This window comes from Hyla sarda, chromosome 8, assembly GCF_029499605.1.
Source record: "Hyla sarda isolate aHylSar1 chromosome 8, aHylSar1.hap1, whole genome shotgun sequence".
Taxonomy (NCBI): domain Eukaryota; kingdom Metazoa; phylum Chordata; class Amphibia; order Anura; family Hylidae; genus Hyla; species Hyla sarda.
In genome coordinates, this window is record NC_079196.1 from 113,946,007 (window position 1) to 113,964,154 (window position 18,148).

At 43.6% G+C, this 18,148-nt stretch overlaps 11 pseudogenes; all 11 read right to left on the bottom strand.

The window, feature by feature from the left end:
- Window positions 1-64: 64 nt before the first annotated feature.
- LOC130287963 (U2 spliceosomal RNA) lies at window positions 65-329 on the bottom strand (annotated as a pseudogene).
- Window positions 330-1,779: 1,450 nt separating this feature from the next.
- Window positions 1,780-2,042, bottom strand: LOC130288690 (U2 spliceosomal RNA; annotated as a pseudogene).
- A 1,470-nt stretch (window positions 2,043-3,512) lies between these two features.
- LOC130286340 (U2 spliceosomal RNA) lies at window positions 3,513-3,776 on the bottom strand (annotated as a pseudogene).
- A 1,464-nt stretch (window positions 3,777-5,240) lies between these two features.
- On the bottom strand, window positions 5,241-5,504 carry LOC130289049 (U2 spliceosomal RNA; annotated as a pseudogene).
- Window positions 5,505-6,968: 1,464 nt separating this feature from the next.
- LOC130287964 (U2 spliceosomal RNA) lies at window positions 6,969-7,233 on the bottom strand (annotated as a pseudogene).
- Window positions 7,234-8,696: 1,463 nt separating this feature from the next.
- On the bottom strand, window positions 8,697-8,960 carry LOC130287697 (U2 spliceosomal RNA; annotated as a pseudogene).
- A 1,467-nt stretch (window positions 8,961-10,427) lies between these two features.
- LOC130288701 (U2 spliceosomal RNA) lies at window positions 10,428-10,690 on the bottom strand (annotated as a pseudogene).
- A 1,464-nt stretch (window positions 10,691-12,154) lies between these two features.
- Window positions 12,155-12,418, bottom strand: LOC130287607 (U2 spliceosomal RNA; annotated as a pseudogene).
- Window positions 12,419-13,885: 1,467 nt separating this feature from the next.
- LOC130286341 (U2 spliceosomal RNA) lies at window positions 13,886-14,149 on the bottom strand (annotated as a pseudogene).
- A 1,464-nt stretch (window positions 14,150-15,613) lies between these two features.
- On the bottom strand, window positions 15,614-15,877 carry LOC130286342 (U2 spliceosomal RNA; annotated as a pseudogene).
- Window positions 15,878-17,341: 1,464 nt separating this feature from the next.
- On the bottom strand, window positions 17,342-17,605 carry LOC130287608 (U2 spliceosomal RNA; annotated as a pseudogene).
- Window positions 17,606-18,148: the final 543 nt, after the last annotated feature.

Genomic DNA, 18,148 nt, shown 5'->3' on the forward strand with positions numbered 1-18,148 from the left:
CTCAAACTCAAATTCTCACCCACGGAGGATTAAATGAGAATCTTTCTTGTTTAACACTGGAATGGGGTGGTGCACTGTTCACTACCCGAAGATACTGCCACATCGGGTCAATGCATAGGGCGACAGAAGCAAGCTTCCAAATCAGCTCCCTTTCTCAAAAATCCATTTAATTTATGGTCCCCAGATAGGGAACGTATGTATCAGTATGTGCTCACAAGTCACCCAAGTGCAAGTATTCACACAAAAAAAAAACGTGCCTCAGGATGCGATCTGTCGCAAGATCCTTTCTTTTTTTACACTTGATCTAAGCCAAAAGGCCTAGAGGGGATAACCGGGAAAGGGGTGGACCCAACCATGTCCCCTTCATGAGCACTCACATTACTCATAGGAATGGAAGGAAGGCTGGCAGCCAACCAGCCTCCCATACACTTTCTGGGTGGGTGGCAGTCAGCCACCCATACATACATACAGCACAGGCTAAACCCACATCATCACTTAAAAAAAGGACAGGCGACCATTGCACTCTGATGGAGCATTTAGCAATGCAATCCATAGCCTGGCTTTTGCCTGAACCCCCATCACTCCTCCTCTTGCATATAAGACAATATTTCAGATCTGCATATGAAAACAACACGCCTACCTTTGTTGCACATAGCTGCCTGCCTGTCTCTAGTTACCCCACTGGCTGTAGCTGCGTCCCTTCCGACATGGAATAACACCAACTGTAACGATAAACTGAAAATTAACAGTATAAACCTGCATCATTTTGGACTCTGGTATTTGCTGAATCCGGGTGACCTGACAATCGATGGTGGTGCCGCTGGTGATTCTGGCCTTCTTGGAATCTGTTGGGCCTATGTGTTAGCTCACACATCACTTGGGTATCCATGGTAACTACCACAACATGGTCATCTGCAGTTTACATCTAGCCCGTGGCATTGAATGGCATTTTAAAAGTGCTAATGGTCCTAGTGCAATAATCCTCCCATGAGGATCAGCCTCAACGGCTTTGTAGATTGCACTCATGTCAGCAACTCCATATACATTTTTTTTTCTTCATGCTTCTTTCTTCATCCTTTTTTCTTTCTGTCATTCAGACTTTCATTCATTCGATCTCTCTCACTCACTTGCTTTAACTCATTTGTTCTCACTCACTCACTCACTCACTCACTCATTCACTCTCACTCACTCTCACTCTCTCACTCACTCGCTCACTAAGTCAGTCTCTCTCTCTCTCTCTTTTTCTTTTTATATATATTTTTTTCCGTCTTCTTCTTCTTCTTCTTCAGACCCTGTCATAGCACTAATGCCTTTCCAATACCACCAGCAGATGGAGACACTCCATTGCAACATTGGTTGTGAGCAGCAGTTTCTAAAAACAAATGCCTCATGGCGGATTTCCCATCCATCAATGGATGGTAAATTTTGTTTTTATCATTCACTGACCACAGAAACCAATGCATGGTCAAGCAACAGCAATGACACACCCTTGTGTATAGGCATGAGACCCTCATGTCATTTAACAGGATTCAGCACCACCCACAAGACAGCTACCTGTCATGTCATGTCAAACCTGCACAGGTGTGCTAGATTATTATTATTTAGTTTTATTTTATTTTTTTACACCAATCAGTGTGCAAACATGGTCATTAAAACGCTAAATGAATAGACGTTCATAAACCAGTCAGTGCAACTCATCATTTTGGTCTCCAATTCTCAAACTCAAATTCTCACCCACGGAGGATTAAATGAGAATCTTTCTTGTTTAACACTGGAATGGGGTGGTGCACTGTTCACTACCCGAAGATACTGCCACATCGGGTCAATGCATAGGGCGACAGAAGCAAGCTTCCAAATCAGCTCCCTTTCTCAAAAATCCATTTAATTTATGGTCCCCAGATAGGGAACGTATGTATCAGTATGTGCTCACAAGTCACCCAAGTGCAAGTATTCACACAAAAAAAACGTGCCTCAGGATGCGATCTGTCGCAAGATCCTTTCTTTTTTTACACTTGATCTAAGCCAAAAGGCCTAGAGGGGATAACCGGGAAAGGGGTGGACCCAACCATGTCCCCTTCATGAGCACTCACATTACTCATAGGAATGGAAGGAAGGCTGGCAGCCAACCAGCCTCCCATACACTTTCTGGGTGGGTGGCAGTCAGCCACCCATACATACATACAGCACAGGCTAAACCCACATCATCACTTAAAAAAAGGACAGGCGACCATTGCACTCTGATGGAGCATTTAGCAATGCAATCCATAGCCTGGCTTTTGCCTGAACCCCCATCACTCCTCCTCTTGCATATAAGACAATATTTCAGATCTGCATATGAAAACAACACGCCTACCTTTGTTGCACATAGCTGCCTGCCTGTCTCTAGTTACCCCACTGGCTGTAGCTGCGTCCCTTCCGACATGGAATAACACCAACTGTAACGATAAACTGAAAATTAACAGTATAAACCTGCATCATTTTGGACTCTGGTATTTGCTGAATCCGGGTGACCTGACAATCGATGGTGGTGCCGCTGGTGATTCTGGCCTTCTTGGAATCTGTTGGGCCTATGTGTTAGCTCACACATCACTTGGGTATCCATGGTAACTACCACAACATGGTCATCTGCAGTTTACATCTAGCCCGTGGCATTGAATGGCATTTTAAAAGTGCTAAGGGTCCTGGTGCAATAATCCTCCCATGAGGATCAGCCTCAACGGCTTTGTAGATTGCACTCATGTCAGCAACTCCATATACATTTTTTTTTCTTCATGCTTCTTTCTTCATCCTTTTTTCTTTCTGTCATTCAGACTTTCATTCATTCGATCTCTCTCACTCACTTGCTTTAACTCATTTGTTCTCACTCACTCACTCACTCACTCAATCACTCACTCACTCATTCACTCTCACTCACTCTCACTCTCTCACTCACTCGCTCACTAAGTCAGTCTCTCTCTCTCTCTCTCTTTTTCTTTTTATATATATTTTTTTCCGTCTTCTTCTTCTTCTTCTTCTTCTTCAGACCCTGTCATAGCACTAATGCCTTTCCAATACCACCAGCAGATGGAGACACTCCATTGCAACATTGGTTGTGAGCAGCAGTTTCTAAAAACAAATGCCTCATGGCGGATTTCCCATCCATCAATGGATGGTAAATTTTGTTTTTATCATTCACTGACCACAGAAACCAATGCATGGTCAAGCAACAGCAATGACACACCCTTGTGTATAGGCATGAGACCCTCATGTCATTTAACAGGATTCAGCACCACCCACAAGACAGCTACCTGTCATGTCATGTCAAACCTGCACAGGTGTGCTAGATTATTATTATTTAGTTTTATTTTATTTTTTTACACCAATCAGTGTGCAAACATGGTCATTAAAACGCTAAATGAATAGACGTTCATAAACCAGTCAGTGCAACTCATCATTTTGGTCTCCAATTCTCAAACTCAAATTCTCACCCACGGAGGATTAAATGAGAATCTTTCTTGTTTAACACTGGAATGGGGTGGTGCACTGTTCACTACCCGAAGATACTGCCACATCGGGTCAATGCATAGGGCGACAGAAGCAAGCTTCCAAATCAGCTCCCTTTCTCAAAAATCCATTTAATTTATGGTCCCCAGATAGGGAACGTATGTATCAGTATGTGCTCACAAGTCACCCAAGTGCAAGTATTCACACAAAAAAAAACGTGCCTCAGGATGCGATCTGTCGCAAGATCCTTTCTTTTTTTACACTTGATCTAAGCCAAAAGGCCTAGAGGGGATAACCGGGAAAGGGGTGGACCCAACCATGTCCCCTTCATGAGCACTCACATTACTCATAGGAATGGAAGGAAGGCTGGCAGCCAACCAGCCTCCCATACACTTTCTGGGTGGGTGGCAGTCAGCCACCCATACATACATACAGCACAGGCTAAACCCACATCATCACTTAAAAAAAGGACAGGCGACCATTGCACTCTGATGGAGCATTTAGCAATGCAATCCATAGCCTGGCTTTTGCCTGAACCCCCATCACTCCTCCTCTTGCATATAAGACAATATTTCAGATCTGCATATGAAAACAACACGCCTACCTTTGTTGCACATAGCTGCCTGCCTGTCTCTAGTTACCCCACTGGCTGTAGCTGCGTCCCTTCCGACATGGAATAACACCAACTGTAACGATAAACTGAAAATTAACAGTATAAACCTGCATCATTTTGGACTCTGGTATTTGCTGAATCCGGGTGACCTGACAATCGATGGTGGTGCCGCTGGTGATTCTGGCCTTCTTGGAATCTGTTGGGCCTATGTGTTAGCTCACACATCACTTGGGTATCCATGGTAACTACCACAACATGGTCATCTGCAGTTTACATCTAGCTCGTGGCATTGAATGGCATTTTAAAAGTGCTAAGGGTCCTGGTGCAATAATCCTCCCATGAGGATCAGCCTCAACGGCTTTGTAGATTGCACTCATGTCAGCAACTCCATATACATTTTTTTTTCTTCATGCTTCTTTCTTCATCCTTTTTTCTTTCTGTCATTCAGACTTTCATTCATTCGATCTCTCTCACTCACTTGCTTTAACTCATTTGTTCTCACTCACTCACTCACTCACTCAATCACTCACTCACTCATTCACTCTCACTCACTCTCACTCTCTCACTCACTCGCTCACTAAGTCAGTCTCTCTCTCTCTCTCTCTTTTTCTTTTTATATATATTTTTTTCCGTCTTCTTCTTCTTCTTCTTCAGACCCTGTCATAGCACTAATGCCTTTCCAATACCACCAGCAGATGGAGACACTCCATTGCAACATTGGTTGTGAGCAGCAGTTTCTAAAAACAAATGCCTCATGGCGGATTTCCCATCCATCAATGGATGGTAAATTTTGTTTTTATCATTCACTTACCACAGAAACCAATGCATGGTCAAGCAACAGCAATGACACACCCTTGTGTATAGGCATGAGACCCTCATGTCATTTAACAGGATTCAGCACCACCCACAAGACAGCTACCTGTCATGTCATGTCAAACCTGCACAGGTGTGCTAGATTATTATTATTTAGTTTTATTTTATTTTTTTACACCAATCAGTGTGCAAACATGGTCATTAAAACGCTAAATGAATAGACGTTCATAATCCAGTCAGTGCAACTCATCATTTTGGTCTCCAATTCTCAAACTCAAATTCTCACCCACGGAGGATTAAATGAGAATCTTTCTTGTTTAACACTGGAATGGGGTGGTGCACTGTTCACTACCCGAAGATACTGCCACATCGGGTCAATGCATAGGGCGACAGAAGCAAGCTTCCAAATCAGCTCCCTTTCTCAAAAATCCATTTAATTTATGGTCCCCAGATAGGGAACGTATGTATCAGTATGTGCTCACAAGTCACCCAAGTGCAAGTATTCACACAAAAAAAAACGTGCCTCAGGATGCGATCTGTCGCAAGATCTTTTCTTTTTTTACACTTGATCTAAGCCAAAAGGCCTAGAGGGGATAACCGGGAAAGGGGTGGACCCAACCATGTCCCCTTCATGAGCACTCACATTACTCATAGGAATGGAAGGAAGGCTGGCAGCCAACCAGCCTCCCATACACTTTCTGGGTGGGTGGCAGTCAGCCACCCATACATACATACAGCACAGGCTAAACCCACATCATCACTTAAAAAAAGGACAGGCGACCATTGCACTCTGATGGAGCATTTAGCAATGCAATCCATAGCCTGGCTTTTGCCTGAACCCCCATCACTCCTTCTCTTGCATATAAGACAATATTTCAGATCTGCATATGAAAACAACACGCCTACCTTTGTTGCACATAGCTGCCTGCCTGTCTCTAGTTACCCCACTGGCTGTAGCTGCGTCCCTTCCGACATGGAATAACACCAACTGTAACGATAAACTGAAAATTAACAGTATAAACCTGCATCATTTTGGACTCTGGTATTTGCTGAATCCGGGTGACCTGACAATCGATGGTGGTGCCGCTGGTGATTCTGGCCTTCTTGGAATCTGTTGGGCCTATGTGTTAGCTCACACATCACTTGGGTATCCATGGTAACTACCACAACATGGTCATCTGCAGTTTACATCTAGCCCGTGGCATTGAATGGCATTTTAAAAGTGCTAAGGGTCCTGGTGCAATAATCCTCCCATGAGGATCAGCCTCAACGGCTTTGTAGATTGCACTCATGTCAGCAACTCCATATACATTTTTTTTTCTTCATGCTTCTTTCTTCATCCTTTTTTCTTTCTGTCATTCAGACTTTCATTCATTCGATCTCTCTCACTCACTTGCTTTAACTCATTTGTTCTCACTCACTCACTCACTCACTCAATCACTCACTCACTCATTCACTCTCACTCACTCTCACTCTCTCACTCACTCGCTCACTAAGTCAGTCTCTCTCTCTCTCTCTCTTTTTCTTTTTATATATATTTTTTTCCGTCTTCTTCTTCTTCTTCTTCAGACCCTGTCATAGCACTAATGCCTTTCCAATACCACCAGCAGATGGAGACACTCCATTGCAACATTGGTTGTGAGCAGCAGTTTCTAAAAACAAATGCCTCATGGCGGATTTCCCATCCATCAATGGATGGTAAATTTTGTTTTTATCATTCACTGACCACAGAAACCAATGCATGGTCAAGCAACAGCAATGACACACCCTTGTGTATAGGCATGAGACCCTCATGTCATTTAACAGGATTCAGCACCACCCACAAGACAGCTACCTGTCATGTCATGTCAAACCTGCACAGGTGTGCTAGATTATTATTATTTAGTTTTATTTTATTTTTTTACACCAATCAGTGTGCAAACATGGACATTAAAACGCTAAATGAATAGACGTTCATAAACCAGTCAGTGCAACTCATCATTTTGGTCTCCAATTCTCAAACTCAAATTCTCACCCACGGAGGATTAAATGAGAATCTTTCTTGTTTAACACTGGAATGGGGTGGTGCACTGTTCACTACCCGAAGATACTGCCACATCGGGTCAATGCATAGGGCGACAGAAGCAAGCTTCCAAATCAGCTCCCTTTCTCAAAAATCCATTTAATTTATGGTCCCCAGATAGGGAACGTATGTATCAGTATGTGCTCACAAGTCACCCAAGTGCAAGTATTCACACAAAAAAAAAACGTGCCTCAGGATGCGATCTGTCGCAAGATCCTTTCTTTTTTTACACTTGATCTAAGCCAAAAGGCCTAGAGGGGATAACCGGGAAAGGGGTGGACCCAACCATGTCCCCTTCATGAGCACTCACATTACTCATAGGAATGGAAGGAAGGCTGGCAGCCAACCAGCCTCCCATACACTTTCTGGGTGGGTGGCAGTCAGCCACCCATACATACATACAGCACAGGCTAAACCCACATCATCACTTAAAAAAAGGACAGGCGACCATTGCACTCTGATGGAGCATTTAGCAATGCAATCCATAGCCTGGCTTTTGCCTGAACCCCCATCACTCCTCCTCTTGCATATAAGACAATATTTCAGATCTGCATATGAAAACAACACGCCTACCTTTGTTGCACATAGCTGCCTGCCTGTCTCTAGTTACCCCACTGGCTGTAGCTGCGTCCCTTCCGACATGGAATAACACCAACTGTAACGATAAACTGAAAATTAACAGTATAAACCTGCATCATTTTGGACTCTGGTATTTGCTGAATCCGGGTGACCTGACAATCGATGGTGGTGCCGCTGGTGATTCTGGCCTTCTTGGAATCTGTTGGGCCTATGTGTTAGCTCACACATCACTTGGGTATCCATGGTAACTACCACAACATGGTCATCTGCAGTTTACATCTAGCCCGTGGCATTGAATGGCATTTTAAAAGTGCTAAGGGTCCTGGTGCAATAATCCTCCCATGAGGATCAGCCTCAACGGCTTTGTAGATTGCACTCATGTCAGCAACTCCATATACATTTTTTTTTCTTCATGCTTCTTTCTTCATCCTTTTTTCTTTCTGTCATTCAGACTTTCATTCATTCGATCTCTCTCACTCACTTGCTTTAACTCATTTGTTCTCACTCACTCACTCACTCAATCACTCACTCACTCATTCACTCTCACTCACTCTCACTCTCTCACTCACTCGCTCACTAAGTCAGTCTCTCTCTCTCTCTCTCTTTTTCTTTTTATATATATTTTTTTCCGTCTTCTTCTTCTTCTTCTTCTTCAGACCCTGTCATAGCACTAATGCCTTTCCAATACCACCAGCAGATGGAGACACTCCATTGCAACATTGGTTGTGAGCAGCAGTTTCTAAAAACAAATGCCTCATGGCGGATTTCCCATCCATCAATGGATGGTAAATTTTGTTTTTATCATTCACTGACCACAGAAACCAATGCATGGTCAAGCAACAGCAATGACACACCCTTGTGTATAGGCATGAGACCCTCATGTCATTTAACAGGATTCAGCACCACCCACAAGACAGCTACCTGTCATGTCATGTCAAACCTGCACAGGTGTGCTAGATTATTATTATTTAGTTTTATTTTATTTTTTTACACCAATCAGTGTGCAAACATGGTCATTAAAACGCTAAATGAATAGGCGTTCATAAACCAGTCAGTGCAACTCATCATTTTGGTCTCCAATTCTCAAACTCAAATTCTCACCCACGGAGGATTAAATGAGAATCTTTCTTGTTTAACACTGGAATGGGGTGGTGCACTGTTCACTACCCGAAGATACTGCCACATCGGGTCAATGCATAGGGCGACAGAAGCAAGCTTCCAAATCAGCTCCCTTTCTCAAAAATCCATTTAATTTATGGTCCCCAGATAGGGAACGTATGTATCAGTATGTGCTCACAAGTCACCCAAGTGCAAGTATTCACACAAAAAAAACCGTGCCTCAGGATGCGATCTGTCGCAAGATCCTTTCTTTTTTTACACTTGATCTAAGCCAAAAGGCCTAGAGGGGATAACCGGGAAAGGGGTGGACCCAACCATGTCCCCTTCATGAGCACTCACATTACTCATAGGAATGGAAGGAAGGCTGGCAGCCAACCAGCCTCCCATACACTTTCTGGGTGGGTGGCAGTCAGCCACCCATACATACATACAGCACAGGCTAAACCCACATCATCACTTAAAAAAAGGACAGGCGACCATTGCACTCTGATGGAGCATTTAGCAATGCAATCCATAGCCTGGCTTTTGCCTGAACCCCCATCACTCCTCCTCTTGCATATAAGACAATATTTCAGATCTGCATATGAAAACAACACGCCTACCTTTGTTGCACATAGCTGCCTGCCTGTCTCTAGTTACCCCACTGGCTGTAGCTGCGTCCCTTCCGACATGGAATAACACCAACTGTAACGATAAACTGAAAATTAACAGTATAAACCTGCATCATTTTGGACTCTGGTATTTGCTGAATCCGGGTGACCTGACAATCGATGGTGGTGCCGCTGGTGATTCTGGCCTTCTTGGAATCTGTTGGGCCTATGTGTTAGCTCACACATCACTTGGGTATCCATGGTAACTACCACAACATGGTCATCTGCAGTTTACATCTAGCCCGTGGCATTGAATGGCATTTTAAAAGTGCTAAGGGTCCTGGTGCAATAATCCTCCCATGAGGATCAGCCTCAACGGCTTTGTAGATTGCACTCATGTCAGCAACTCCATATACATTTTTTTTCTTCATGCTTCTTTCTTCATCCTTTTTTCTTTCTGTCATTCAGACTTTCATTCATTCGATCTCTCTCACTCACTTGCTTTAACTCATTTGTTCTCACTCACTCACTCACTCACTCAATCACTCACTCACTCATTCACTCTCACTCACTCTCACTCTCTCACTCACTCGCTCACTAAGTCAGTCTCTCTCTCTCTCTCTCTCTCTTTTTCTTTTTATATATATTTTTTTTCGTCTTCTTCTTCTTCTTCTTCAGACCCTGTCATAGCACTAATGCCTTTCCAATACCACCAGCAGATGGAGACACTCCATTGCAACATTGGTTGTGAGCAGCAGTTTCTAAAAACAAATGCCTCATGGCGGATTTCCCATCCATCAATGGATGGTAAATTTTGTTTTTATCATTCACTGACCACAGAAACCAATGCATGGTCAAGCAACAGCAATGACACACCCTTGTGTATAGGCATGAGACCCTCATGTCATTTAACAGGATTCAGCACCACCCACAAGACAGCTACCTGTCATGTCATGTCAAACCTGCACAGGTGTGCTAGATTATTATTATTTAGTTTTATTTTATTTTTTTACACCAATCAGTGTGCAAACATGGTCATTAAAACGCTAAATGAATAGGCGTTCATAAACCAGTCAGTGCAACTCATCATTTTGGTCTCCAATTCTCAAACTCAAATTCTCACCCACGGAGGATTAAATGAGAATCTTTCTTGTTTAACACTGGAATGGGGTGGTGCACTGTTCACTACCCGAAGATACTGCCACATCGGGTCAATGCATAGGGCGACAGAAGCAAGCTTCCAAATCAGCTCCCTTTCTCAAAAATCCATTTAATTTATGGTCCCCAGATAGGGAACGTATGTATCAGTATGTGCTCACAAGTCACCCAAGTGCAAGTATTCACACAAAAAAAACGTGCCTCAGGATGCGATCTGTCGCAAGATCCTTTCTTTTTTTACACTTGATCTAAGCCAAAAGGCCTAGAGGGGATAACCGGGAAAGGGGTGGACCCAACCATGTCCCCTTCATGAGCACTCACATTACTCATAGGAATGGAAGGAAGGCTGGCAGCCAACCAGCCTCCCATACACTTTCTGGGTGGGTGGCAGTCAGCCACCCATACATACATACAGCACAGGCTAAACCCACATCATCACTTAAAAAAAGGACAGGCGACCATTGCACTCTGATGGAGCATTTAGCAATGCAATCCATAGCCTGGCTTTTGCCTGAACCCCCATCACTCCTCCTCTTGCATATAAGACAATATTTCAGATCTGCATATGAAAACAACACGCCTACCTTTGTTGCACATAGCTGCCTGCCTGTCTCTAGTTACCCCACTGGCTGTAGCTGCGTCCCTTCCGACATGGAATAACACCAACTGTAACGATAAACTGAAAATTAACAGTATAAACCTGCATCATTTTGGACTCTGGTATTTGCTGAATCCGGGTGACCTGACAATCGATGGTGGTGCCGCTGGTGATTCTGGCCTTCTTGGAATCTGTTGGGCCTATGTGTTAGCTCACACATCACTTGGGTATCCATGGTAACTACCACAACATGGTCATCTGCAGTTTACATCTAGCCCGTGGCATTGAATGGCATTTTAAAAGTGCTAAGGGTCCTGGTGCAATAATCCTCCCATGAGTATCAGCCTCAACGGCTTTGTAGATTGCACTCATGTCAGCAACTCCATATACATTTTTTTTTCTTCATGCTTCTTTCTTCATCCTTTTTTCTTTCTGTCATTCAGACTTTCATTCATTCGATCTCTCTCACTCATTTGCTTTAACTCATTTGTTCTCACTCACTCACTCACTCACTCAATCACTCACTCACTCATTCACTCTCACTCACTCTCACTCTCTCACTCACTCGCTCACTAAGTCAGTCTCTCTCTCTCTCTCTCTTTTTCTTTTTATATATATTTTTTTCTGTCTTCTTCTTCTTCTTCTTCAGACCCTGTCATAGCACTAATGCCTTTCCAATACCACCAGCAGATGGAGACACTCCATTGCAACATTGGTTGTGAGCAGCAGTTTCTAAAAACAAATGCCTCATGGCGGATTTCCCATCCATCAATGGATGGTAAATTTTGTTTTTATCATTCACTGACCACAGAAACCAATGCATGGTCAAGCAACAGCAATGACACACCCTTGTGTATAGGCATGAGACCCTCATGTCATTTAACAGGATTCAGCACCACCCACAAGACAGCTACCTGTCATGTCATGTCAAACCTGCACAGGTGTGCTAGATTATTATTATTTAGTTTTATTTTATTTTTTTACACCAATCAGTGTGCAAACATGGTCATTAAAACGCTAAATGAATAGACGTTCATAAACCAGTCAGTGCAACTCATCATTTTGGTCTCCAATTCTCAAACTCAAATTCTCACCCACGGAGGATTAAATGAGAATCTTTCTTGTTTAACACTGGAATGGGGTGGTGCACTGTTCACTACCCGAAGATACTGCCACATCGGGTCAATGCATAGGGCGACAGAAGCAAGCTTCCAAATCAGCTCCCTTTCTCAAAAATCCATTTAATTTATGGTCCCCAGATAGGGAACGTATGTATCAGTATGTGCTCACAAGTCACCCAAGTGCAAGCATTCACACAAAAAAAAACGTGCCTCAGGATGCGATCTGTCGCAAGATCCTTTCTTTTTTTACACTTGATCTAAGCCAAAAGGCCTAGAGGGGATAACCGGGAAAGGGGTGGACCCAACCATGTCCCCTTCATGAGCACTCACATTACTCATAGGAATGGAAGGAAGGCTGGCAGCCAACCAGCCTCCCATACACTTTCTGGGTGGGTGGCAGTCAGCCACCCATACATACATACAGCACAGGCTAAACCCACATCATCACTTAAAAAAAGGACAGGCGACCATTGCACTCTGATGGAGCATTTAGCAATGCAATCCATAGCCTGGCTTTTGCCTGAACCCCCATCACTCCTCCTCTTGCATATAAGACAATATTTCAGATCTGCATATGAAAACAACACGCCTACCTTTGTTGCACATAGCTGCCTGCCTGTCTCTAGTTACCCCACTGGCTGTAGCTGCGTCCCTTCCGACATGGAATAACACCAACTGTAACGATAAACTGAAAATTAACAGTATAAACCTGCATCATTTTGGACTCTGGTATTTGCTGAATCCGGGTGACCTGACAATCGATGGTGGTGCCGCTGGTGATTCTGGCCTTCTTGGAATCTGTTGGGCCTATGTGTTAGCTCACACATCACTTGGGTATCCATGGTAACTACCACAACATGGTCATCTGCAGTTTACATCTAGCCCGTGGCATTGAATGGCATTTTAAAAGTGCTAAGGGTCCTGGTGCAATAATCCTCCCATGAGGATCAGCCTCAACGGCTTTGTAGATTGCACTCATGTCAGCAACTCCATATACATTTTTTTTTCTTCATGCTTCTTTCTTCATCCTTTTTTCTTTCTGTCATTCAGACTTTCATTCATTCGATCTCTCTCACTCACTTGCTTTAACTCATTTGTTCTCACTCACTCACTCACTCACTCAATCACTCACTCACTCATTCACTCTCACTCACTCTCACTCTCTCACTCACTCGCTCACTAAGTCAGTCTCTCTCTCTCTCTCTCTTTTTCTTTTTATATATATTTTTTTCTGTCTTCTTCTTCTTCTTCTTCTTCAGACCCTGTCATAGCACTAATGCCTTTCCAATACCACCAGCAGATGGAGACACTCCATTGCAACATTGGTTGTGAGCAGCAGTTTCTAAAAACAAATGCCTCATGGCGGATTTCCCATCCATCAATGGATGGTAAATTTTGTTTTTATCATTCACTGACCACAGAAACCAATGCATGGTCAAGCAACAGCAATGACACACCCTTGTGTATAGGCATGAGACCCTCATGTCATTTAACAGGATTCAGCACCACCCACAAGACAGCTACCTGTCATGTCATGTCAAACCTGCACAGGTGTGCTAGATTATTATTATTTAGTTTTATTTTATTTTTTTACACCAATCAGTGTGCAAACATGGTCATTAAAACGCTAAATGAATAGACGTTCATAAACCAGTCAGTGCAACTCATCATTTTGGTCTCCAATTCTCAAACTCAAATTCTCACCCACGGAGGATTAAATGAGAATCTTTCTTGTTTAACACTGGAATGGGGTGGTGCACTGTTCACTACCCGAAGATACTGCCACATCGGGTCAATGCATAGGGCGACAGAAGCAAGCTTCCAAATCAGCTCCCTTTCTCAAAAATCCATTTAATTTATGGTCCCCAGATAGGGAACGTATGTATCAGTATGTGCTCACAAGTCACCCAAGTGCAAGTATTCACACAAAAAAAAACGTGCCTCAGGATGCGATCTGTCGCAAGATCCTTTCTTTTTTTACACTTGATCTAAGCCAAAAGGCCTAGAGGGGATAACCGGGAAAGGGGTGGACCCAACCATGTCCCCTTCATGAGCACTCACATTACTCATAGGAATGGAAGGAAGGCTGGCAGCCAACCAGCCTCCCATACACTTTCTGGGTGGGTGGCAGTCAGCCACCCATACATACATACAGCACAGGCTAAACCCACATCATCACTTAAAAAAAGGACAGGCGACCATTGCACTCTGATGGAGCATTTAGCAATGCAATCCATAGCCTGGCTTTTGCCTGAACCCCCATCACTCCTCCTCTTGCATATAAGACAATATTTCAGATCTGCATATGAAAACAACACGCCTACCTTTGTTGCACATAGCTGCCTGCCTGTCTCTAGTTACCCCACTGGCTGTAGCTGCGTCCCTTCCGACATGGAATAACACCAACTGTAACGATAAACTGAAAATTAACAGTATAAACCTGCATCATTTTGGACTCTGGTATTTGCTGAATCCGGGTGACCTGACAATCGATGGTGGTGCCGCTGGTGATTCTGGCCTTCTTGGAATCTGTTGGGCCTATGTGTTAGCTCACACATCACTTGGGTATCCATGGTAACTAACACAACATGGTCATCTGCAGTTTACATCTAGCCCGTGGCATTGAATGGCATTTTAAAAGTGCTAAGGGTCCTGGTGCAATAATCCTCCCATGAGGATCAGCCTCAACGGCTTTGTAGATTGCACTCATGTCAGCAACTCCATATACATTTTTTTTTCTTCATGCTTCTTTCTTCATCCTTTTTTCTTTCTGTCATTCAGACTTTCATTCATTCGATCTCTCTCACTCACTTGCTTTAACTCATTTGTTCTCACTCACTCACTCACTCACTCAATCACTCACTCACTCATTCACTCTCACTCACTCTCACTCTCTCACTCACTCGCTCACTAAGTCAGTTTCTCTCTCTCTCTCTCTTTTTCTTTTTATATATATTTTTTTCCGTCTTCTTCTTCTTCTTCTTCAGACCCTGTCATAGCACTAATGCCTTTCCAATACCACCAGCAGATGGAGACACTCCATTGCAACATTGGTTGTGAGCAGCAGTTTCTAAAAACAAATGCCTCATGGCGGATTTCCCATCCATCAATGGATGGTAAATTTTGTTTTTATCATTCACTGACCACAGAAACCAATGCATGGTCAAGCAACAGCAATGACACACCCTTGTGTATAGGCATGAGACCCTCATGTCATTTAACAGGATTCAGCACCACCCACAAGACAGCTACCTGTCATGTCATGTCAAACCTGCACAGGTGTGCTAGATTATTATTATTTAGTTTTATTTTATTTTTTTACACCAATCAGTGTGCAAACATGGTCATTAAAACGCTAAATGAATAGACGTTCATAAACCAGTCAGTGCAACTCATCATTTTGGTCTCCAATTCTCAAACTCAAATTCTCACCCACGGAGGATTAAATGAGAATCTTTCTTGTTTAACACTGGAATGGGGTGGTGCACTGTTCACTACCCGAAGATACTGCCACATCGGGTCAATGCATAGGGCGACAGAAGCAAGCTTCCAAATCAGCTCCCTTTCTCAAAAATCCATTTAATTTATGGTCCCCAGATAGGGAACGTATGTATCAGTATGTGCTCACAAGTCACCCAAGTGCAAGTATTCACACAAAAAAAAACGTGCCTCAGGATGCGATCTGTCGCAAGATCCTTTCTTTTTTTACACTTGATCTAAGCCAAAAGGCCTAGAGGGGATAACCGGGAAAGGGGTGGACCCAACCATGTCCCCTTCATGAGCACTCACATTACTCATAGGAATGGAAGGAAGGCTGGCAGCCAACCAGCCTCCCATACACTTTCTGGGTGGGTGGCAGTCAGCCACCCATACATACATACAGCACAGGCTAAACCCACATCATCACTTAAAAAAAGGACAGGCGACCATTGCACTCTGATGGAGCATTTAGCAATGCAATCCATAGCCTGGCTTTTGCCTGAACCCCCATCACTCCTCCTCTTGCATATAAGACAATATTTCAGATCTGCATATGAAAACAACACGCCTACCTTTGTTGCACATAGCTGCCTGCCTGTCTCTAGTTACCCCACTGGCTGTAGCTGCGTCCCTTCCGACATGGAATAACACCAACTGTAACGATAAACTGAAAATTAACAGTATAAACCTGCATCATTTTGGACTCTGGTATTTGCTGAATCCGGGTGACCTGACAATCGATGGTGGTGCCGCTGGTGATTCTGGCCTTCTTGGAATCTGTTGGGCCTATGTGTTAGCTCACACATCACTTGGGTATCCATGGTAACTACCACAACATGGTCATCTGCAGTTTACATCTAGCCCGTGGCATTGAATGGCATTTTAAAAGTGCTAAGGGTCCTGGTGCAATAATCCTCCCATGAGGATCAGCCTCAACGGCTTTGTAGATTGCACTCATGTCAGCAACTCCATATACATTTTTTTTTCTTCATGCTTCTTTCTTCATCCTTTTTTCTTTCTGTCATTCAGACTTTCATTCATTCGATCTCTCTCACTCACTTGCTTTAACTCATTTGTTCTCACTCACTCACTCACTCACTCAATCACTCACTCACTCATTCACTCTCACTCACTCTCACTCTCTCACTCACTCGCTCACTAAGTCAGTCTCTCTCTCTCTCTCTCTTTTTCTTTTTATATATATTTTTTTCTGTCTTCTTCTTCTTCTTCTTCAGACCCTGTCATAGCACTAATGCCTTTCCAATACCACCAGCAGATGGAGACACTCCATTGCAACATTGGTTGTGAGCAGCAGTTTCTAAAAACAAATGCCTCATGGCGGATTTCCCATCCATCAATGGATGGTAAATTTTGTTTTTATCATTCACTGACCACAGAAACCAATGCATGGTCAAGCAACAGCAATGACACACCCTTGTGTATAGGCATGAGACCCTCATGTCATTTAACAGGATTCAGCACCACCCACAAGACAGCTACCTGTCATGTCATGTCAAACCTGCACAGGTGTGCTAGATTATTATTATTTAGTTTTATTTTATTTTTTTACACCAATCAGTGTGCAAACATGGTCATTAAAACGCTAAATGAATAGACGTTCATAAACCAGTCAGTGCAACTCATCATTTTGGTCTCCAATTCTCAAACTCAAATTCTCACCCACGGAGGATTAAATGAGAATCTTTCTTGTTTAACACTGGAATGGGGTGGTGCACTGTTCACTACCCGAAGATACTGCCACATCGGGTCAATGCATAGGGCGACAGAAGCAAGCTTCCAAATCAGCTCCCTTTCTCAAAAATCCATTTAATTTATGGTCCCCAGATAGGGAACGTATGTATCAGTATGTGCTCACAAGTCACCCAAGTGCAAGCATTCACACAAAAAAAAACGTGCCTCAGGATGCGATCTGTCGCAAGATCCTTTCTTTTTTTACACTTGATCTAAGCCAAAAGGCCTAGAGGGGATAACCGGGAAAGGGGTGGACCCAACCATGTCCCCTTCATGAGCACTCACATTACTCATAGGAATGGAAGGAAGGCTGGCAGCCAACCAGCCTCCCATACACTTTCTGGGTGGGTGGCAGTCAGCCACCCATACATACATACAGCACAGGCTAAACCCACATCATCACTTAAAAAAAGGACAGGCGACCATTGCACTCTGATGGAGCATTTAGCAATGCAATCCATAGCCTGGCTTTTGCCTGAACCCCCATCACTCCTCCTCTTGCATATAAGACAATATTTCAGATCTGCATATGAAAACAACACGCCTACCTTTGTTGCACATAGCTGCCTGCCTGTCTCTAGTTACCCCACTGGCTGTAGCTGCGTCCCTTCCGACATGGAATAACACCAACTGTAACGATAAACTGAAAATTAACAGTATAAACCTGCATCATTTTGGACTCTGGTATTTGCTGAATCCGGGTGACCTGACAATCGATGGTGGTGCCGCTGGTGATTCTGGCCTTCTTGGAATCTGTTGGGCCTATGTGTTAGCTCACAC